The sequence below is a fragment of the Hyperolius riggenbachi genome, chromosome 3 (genome assembly GCF_040937935.1).
Source record: "Hyperolius riggenbachi isolate aHypRig1 chromosome 3, aHypRig1.pri, whole genome shotgun sequence".
NCBI classification, from domain to species: domain Eukaryota; kingdom Metazoa; phylum Chordata; class Amphibia; order Anura; family Hyperoliidae; genus Hyperolius; species Hyperolius riggenbachi.
In genome coordinates, this window is record NC_090648.1 from 30294362 (window position 1) to 30300361 (window position 6000).

Below are 6000 nucleotides of genomic sequence, written 5' to 3' on the forward strand. Positions count from 1 at the left end.
GGCTCGAAAAGACACCAGAGAAGACAGACTCAGCTATAATCTTTCCGTAGCAAAGCTAGACTGAATGCTCAGTCGGGGATTCTTATCAGAGGTGATAACAGTCAGATTACACAGAGAACAATGAAACAAAGAGCAGATTAGGTGTTTACTGTCATGTTCCCACTGATTTATAAGGTAAAATACAAGAGGGTGCTTCATCTCTGGTTCTCATTAAGAGAAAAAGTTAATTGGCCCACATGTAATTCACCTTTTCTCCTGAGTTTTCTCCTAGGAGATCATTTTCATTGTTTCTTTAAAAAAATCATCATTTTACAATTGAAAAAGTACCTAAAAGTAGGTGAAAGAAGTACTCTCAAAATTATTCTAGTACTTGCTTGCTTGCTGGTGGCTTAGAAGGCATCATATTGGCCAAGTGTGAAAATATCACCTAGAAGAAAACTCAGGAGAAATAGTGAATTACTATGCATCCCTCGGCCCACATATGCAAATAACTTTTTCTGCTGAGTTTTCTCCCAGGTGATATTTTCACACTCAATAAAATGCCTTCTAAGTCACCAGAAATCAAAATAAATAAATAAATACTCAAAATAATTTTGATAGCATGTTTTCACCTGCAAAGTGCTGAGAAGTTATTCTAAATTGAAGATGAAAAATTAACTCCTAGATGAAAAAGTTAATTGCATATGGGCCCTTGGCCGTTATTCAATTCTTTTTTTCTCCTTTGTTTTTTCCTAGTAAATAATTTTTCATCTTCTGTTTAAAATAATGTTTCAGCACTCTGCAATTGAAAAAGTAAAAAAAAAAAAAAGTAGATGAAAAAGGGCTGTCAAAAAATCAGGGATGTAACTAGAATTCACTGAACCCCCTGCTGTGCCCCTCCTGCCCCCAAAATTGGCCCTGGGTAGGCCCCCCAGTGGCTGCATCCCTTGCAGCCCTTATTGTTAAAGGACAACTGAAGTGAGAAGACTATGGAGGCTGCCATGTTTATTTCCAGTTAAACCATACCAGTTGCCTGGCAGCCCTGCAGATCTGTTTGGCTGCAGAATTGTCTGAATCATACTAGAAACAAGCATGCAGCTAATCTTGTTAGATCTGACAATTTCAGAAACACCTGATCTACTGTATGCTTGTTCAGGGGCTATGGCTAAGAGTATTAGAGGCAGAGGGTCAAGCAGGGCTGCCAGGCAACTGGTATTGCTTAAAAGGAAATAAATATGGCAGCCTCCATATCCCTCTCACTTCAGTTGTCCTTTAAGCCCCTGGTCAAAATTATTCTGAGTTTTTTTATTTTATTGTCAATGTCTGAGAATATATATTAAGAGAAAATGTAGGGCCCTTGGGCCTGATGCATTGTCCGCTGTTAAAGTTGCCCTGTGCAGGCAGCGCATGGAAATGTTACCGGTACTAACGCTGCAAGAGCTCCACCCATTATTGCTACACACATTACCAGGTTACTGGCTTAGTGACCTCTTGCCTGATCACTTTACAGACTTCATGTTTCTCGCGTTGCCAAATTGTTACCACCTCTCTGATATTTTTGGAACATCAGACACTCAGACTTGTGTCCTCAGTGTACGATTTTAATATAGAACATAATGATGCATATTTCTAGTTAATTTAGTATCTTATTTGTGATAAATGTAACATGCAATAAAAATATTTTATACATACTAAATCTGAACTTGTGTTTTACTTTTCAATTGCAGTTTACAGCGTTAGCCTAGTTAACCCTTTGGGGACAAGACAGTTCTGGGCTTCTGGCCCCTTAAAGGAGTTCTGTGGAGGGCGTTAAAAAGATACAAACTGACACTTACCTGGAGCTTCTATCGGCCCCCTGCAGCTGTAATGTCCCACGCCGTCCTCCTCCACCTACCTTAAGCTAGGACATTAACCGGTTCAGCACCGCAGTCCGAAAATCTCATGCATCCGAGCAACGTTCACCTCCCATGCATTCGCCTATAACTTTATTGCTACTTATCACAATGAATTGATCTATATCTTGTTTTTTCCGCCACTAATTAGGCTTTCTTTGGGTAGTACATTTTGCTAAGAATTATTTTTTTCTAAATCTATTTTAACAGGAAGATTAAGAAATAAATGAAAAAAATTCATTATTTCTCAGTTTTTGGCCATTATAGTTTGAAATTAATATACGCTACTGTAATTAAAACTCATGTATTTTATTTGCCCATCTGTCCCGGTTATTACACCGTTTAAACGATGTCCCTATCACAATTTATGGTGCCGATATTTCATTTAGAAATAAAGGTGCATTTTTTCAATTTGCGTCCATCACTATTTATAAGCTTATAATTTTAAATAATATAATAATATATTCTCTTGACATGCATATTTGAAAAGTTCAGACCCTTGGGTAACTATTTATGATGTTTATTTTTTTTTTTAATTCTATTTTTTATTTTTAATAAAAAAAAGTGTATGTGAGTAATTTTTGGTGTGGGAGGGAAACTGCTAATTTTAAATGTAAAATAATATTTTTTTTTTATTAAAAATGTATGTGGGTGCAGTTTACTACTTGGCCACAAGATGGCCACAGTGAAAAAAGTCCTGGATGCGAACGATCTCGCATCCAGGAACTAAAATGCTGGGGAGAAGTTTCCTGGGGGCAGAAATACTGCGCTCTCTGGAGAGAAAGCGTTGGTATTTCTGCGGGGAAGTTAGATCGGTGAATCGGAATTATATTCCCATTCACTGATCGGGGGGCTAGCGGCGGGCAGCGGGAGCGCGCGCGGGGGCGTGCCCGATCGCGCGCACCAGCCGGCGGCAGCAGCAGTGCCTATCTGGATGAGGAAGCTCGTCCAGATAGGCCGAACTGGATAAATAAGTTATTAAGGAGGAGCTAAAGGGGTGTGGCCAGAAAAATAGCAAAAAAAAAAGTTAACCCTTTGCACACTCACATGCAAATGTTCAAACAAATGCATTAACATGGATCAATCATCCAGGCACTACTGCTATCTCTAGAGCTAAGTTAAAAGCCGGGGTCTTAGTGAAAAAAGAATGCATTCCCTTGCTCAGTCACCTACACTGTGCAAAAGTACCCAGGTAATCGTAGGACACTTACAATTACCTGGGTACTTCTGCACAGTGTAGGTGACTACGCAAGTGAATGCATCACATGCTACCACACCGGCTGGAGGAGGTGAGATAAACACTGTTTCTGTGTTGCACGTTAACGCAGCTATCTACCCTAGGGATGGTTGCAAATGCCAATTTCTGATTCCGCGTAAAATCCGCTTTCCGCCATTGCCGATTACCGCTACCGTTTCCGCTACTGATTTCTGTGGAAATCGATGAAATGTTAATGGAAATTTCAGCCGACTTTGACATTGATTTTCTCAAAAACTACAAGGTCTTTTTCAAAAAAAAAAAAAAATGTTTCCTCTTGTTCCCAATCTTATGTTTAACATACCCTGCAAATTTGCTATTGACCGCTAAAGTCGGCGGCTTTTGACTGCAATGTAAAATACAGAAAATCCGCATTATCCGATATGCGGTAGTTTCAAGCCAATCAGAAAACTAAGAATGAATAAGCCAATAAGAGAATGCGGAAATTTCCACCTAAATCCCCATTCTTTGATTGGTTTATTCCTTCTGAGTCTTTTGATTGGCTTAAAATGACTGCCTATCAGATAATGGCGATTTTCTGCATTTAACATTACAGTCAAAAGCCGCTGAATTTAGCGGTTAATAGCAAAGCCCCCGTAGGTGCTACAAACACCAAATTCTCATGGTTTGTTAAACAGAACAGTGGGAACAAGAGGGGGGAAAAAAATTCAAGACCCTACAGTTTTTGAGAAAACCGATGTTAAAGTTGGTGGAAATTTCCACAAAAATTTCTCCGATTTCTACAAAAATCCACCTACCGCATTTGTTATACTGATTTCTGCATTGCGAAGATTTATCCCATTTTGAAAAGCTGAAAGTCCTGGCTTTCCATTTCAGCAGGTCCTGTGTCAGTGTAATGCTCCATTGCCAATTTTAAGGGTTTTGAATGAGGTTTGTCCTCTGCATCTTGAGAGGTGAAGAGGGTGTATAGCTGGTGTATCCTTCGTCTTAAAATGTATGCGAGATAAACTTTTACTTATTGCATAATTGTGTTCCTTTCATATGGTTTATAGGGCATTCCTCAAGCCAAATACTTTTTTTGTTTTAATACTCTTCTTCCCTATAAACTAAACAAGCCTCGCCTACAGCTTTTTCAGAGTGCCTTGACACTGTAGCAAGGGCTTATGGGAGCTCAGTCTGGGCAGGAGGAGGAGGTTACAAGCCAGATATTTCAGAGGCAAGGGGAGGAGGAGATGGAGGAGTGAGGTTTTCACAGGCCGTGGGCTGGAGATGCAATCAGCTTGCCTATGTGTAATGTGACAAGCAGAACATGGCTGCCCTCATTGTATCACAGGAATAAATAATCACAAACTGTTGAAGCTGTGTGCAGCCAGATATGCTGTGTAAACTATCTAAACTTTAGATACGATATATAGACAAGTTACTTGTTATAGTTAGTTTTTCATCTCGGATCCGCTTTAATAGTCTCCAGCCCCGGCCAGTAACACAAAGAGAGGTCAAGAGGGTGTATAGCTTCTCTGCTCCTTAATCTTCTGTAATGAGACCCCTGCGACAGAAGATGACCTCCCGGGGCGCTGCTGATCATCAATGTCGGGTTTGTCTGGTATTTCAGCAATAAGGCTTTGTGCAGCCAAGATGCAGGGGACACCCCTCGTTCAAAACCCTATAACTTGGCAAGGGAGCATTACACTGGCATGGGACCTGGTGTAATGGAAAGCCAGGACTTTCAGCTTTTCTAAAAAGTTTAAAACTTGGTAGTGGAGCAAACAGAACTTAAACAAGGAACTGCCAAACTCTTCAGACAGTATAATACGTAAGTACCGAGAAACGTAAAAAAAAAGGAAAAACATAAAGAATCCTGTTAACTACGCCACTGATAGTAATAAAATGTTGACGGGGAGGGGCCCTTGCTGTGTAAGTACATCCCTGAATCCTGACGTTGGCTTGATTCACTAAAGGGTGCTAACACAGCTAGCCCGCCTAAAAGCTGTGCATGTGCAAACTAGGGTGCTAAATAGTTTGCACAGCAAAGCTGTTACTGTTCGCATGCGATTTTAGCGCGCGTAAAAGTTTGCTAGCGTAAGTTTTACGCGCACTACTTCACGTGCAAAACCAGCTGCTTCGCGTGCAAAGTATGCTTATCACACTACTTAGCATGCGAAGCGGCTGATTTTGCATGCAAAATAGTGCGCATACAATTTTACGCGCGCAAAACTTGTGAAAAGGCAGTTTGCATGTGATAAGCAGCTTTTCACTGGCGTGCTAACACTTAGCACGCTTTTGTGAATCAAGCCCATAGTCTAATGTCCCGTGGCAGCTGGCAGCCACCAAGTAACTGTCTAGCTCTATACCCTCCATGAAGATGCGCTATATATGGGAAGCAACACAAAAGTTTGAAGGGATTTGCAATAATTCCGTTATAGGTTGTAGCTATAGGGAAGAGGAAGCATTAGAGACAGGCATGTGCACAGTAATATAGCATCTCTCCTCCAGGGGGCGCTCTCCCTCTCTTTTTACAGAGTCTCTCATATTTCCCCCTCAGCCAATCACAGGCGAGCCAACTGCCCAGAGCGGAGAGGGGGCGGGGCCCGGCAGCTGCGTTGGAATGTACAGCCGCCAATAATCGTAGGAGAAGGGCGGGGAATGTGCCAGGCGACGAGTTGCCCTATCACGATCATCGCAGCCAATGAGCGGAGCGCAGGTGGCGGGGCGCCGCGACCAATGAAAAGACAGAAGGCGAGCTTCACTCGGCCAATCAGAACGGCTCCTCTGCCGAGCTGTCCGTCAACCATAGGGCGTAGCTAGGAGACGGGGAAGCCTGAGCGGGCGTGGCCGGAGCCTTAGAGAAACGGCCCGCCCACTTGGCCAATCAGAATCCCCCACGCTGCCGAAGGCCGAGCGGTGATTGGCTGC